This window comes from Adiantum capillus-veneris, chromosome 16, assembly GCF_014529385.1.
Source record: "Adiantum capillus-veneris isolate H3 chromosome 16, ASM1452938v2, whole genome shotgun sequence".
NCBI lineage: Eukaryota > Viridiplantae > Streptophyta > Polypodiopsida > Polypodiales > Pteridaceae > Adiantum > Adiantum capillus-veneris.
The window spans coordinates 21505253-21506698 of record NC_140946.1 but is presented as its reverse complement, the minus strand read 5'-3'; the positions used below and the strand labels follow the sequence as shown (position 1 = coordinate 21506698).

Genomic DNA, 1446 nt, shown 5'->3' with positions numbered 1-1446 from the left:
GAGAGAGAGAGAGAGAGAGAGAGAGAGAGAGAGAGAGCTTCTTCGTGCCACGGTGCTGCGAGGCTACAATCTGTAGCAGAGTGGTGGGTATGAGTGCATGGGTCTTCGGGAACGAGATGAATAACTAGCTGCCCCCCTTGTCGTTTTGTCCACCTAGACATTTTGAGAGAGAGAAGGAAGAAAGCAAGCAGGGCACGAGAGCCATCCAAGGGGGTTTCCATCGCAATAGATTTGCTGCGAATGGAGAGTGCCTTCACGGTGCATCACACACGCTCTCACTCGCCTCACTCATTGCCTTGGTCCCTGCACGCCTGGCTCTGCTCTTGTGTGAGGGGGGGGGGGGGGGGGGAGGGGGGGGAGATTTTTTTATTGCCACGTGGACAAAAAGACAAACAAGGGAGCTTGTAATTTATCCCAATCTTGGGCCTTCTGCTTATACCCCCTCTCTTGGTAGCTGCGGCTTCGTCTTCTGCCTTGAAGCGTCCCCCCTTGCTGCATTGCCGTGTATGAGAAGAAAGCTGCGAACCGCATGCGGGAGATCAAGGTGCAAAAGCTTGTGCTAAACATATCAGTTGGGGAGAGTGGTGATCGTTTGACAAGAGCTGCCAAGGTTCTTGAGCAACTAAGCGGGCAAACTCTAGTGTTTTCAAAGGCTCGCTACATGGTGAGATCTTTTGGAATCATAAGGAATGAGAAGATTGCTCGCTATGTTGCTGTTGGAGGAGGAGCTAAGGCCATGCACCAGCTACTGGAGAGTGGCTTGAAGGTGAAAGAGTACGAGCTTATTAAAAGGAATTTCAGTCACACTAGATGCTTTGGCTTTGGTGTTAAAGAGCACATCACTTTGGGTAGCAAACACGACCAATCTACTGGTATTTATGGCATGGATTTCTATGTGGTGCTTGAGCGATCTCGTTATGGAGTTGGTAGGAGAAAGAGGGCCAATGCTCGCATTCGCATCCAGGACAGGGTAGCGAAGGAAGCTGCAATGAAGCGGTTCCCCGTAAATATGAGGGAGTCAGTTTGAATAGATCTCAAGCTATTACAAACTAGCTCAGCAAAGCGCATTGTAGCTCCAAATGTCCCATGATTGTTAGTGCTGAGTGGCGTTTGTGTGCATGCTGGCTTTTGCATGTAGTGGTCTTAGGGCTTTAGGCTTGTATTTTTTAAAACTTATAATACCCATTTAAGTGAGATACTTCCGGCAAGAACTTCAGGTTTTGTATGCCCTTTTGTATTGATTCAGACTTCTCATGACCTGCCTGGAGGTTCCAGGTATTGTTGTCCCAAAAAATAAAAAATAAAAGCGAGAGAGAGAGAGAGAGAGAGAGAGAGAGAGAGAGCGCACAGAAAGAATAGAAGTGGCTATGGCGTCTTCCTCTTCTTTGGCAATGCTATATTCATTTGTGTGCTCAAACCTCATCTCCCTGCTCTCTAAGCCCTCCG

The 1446-nt window shown here is 48.3% G+C and overlaps 1 pseudogene; it reads left to right on the top strand.

Annotated features, from left to right (window-relative positions):
* Positions 1-483: 483 nt before the first annotated feature.
* LOC147438693 (large ribosomal subunit protein uL5 pseudogene) lies at positions 484-1068 on the top strand (annotated as a pseudogene).
* The last annotated feature ends 378 nt before the right edge of the window (positions 1069-1446 follow it).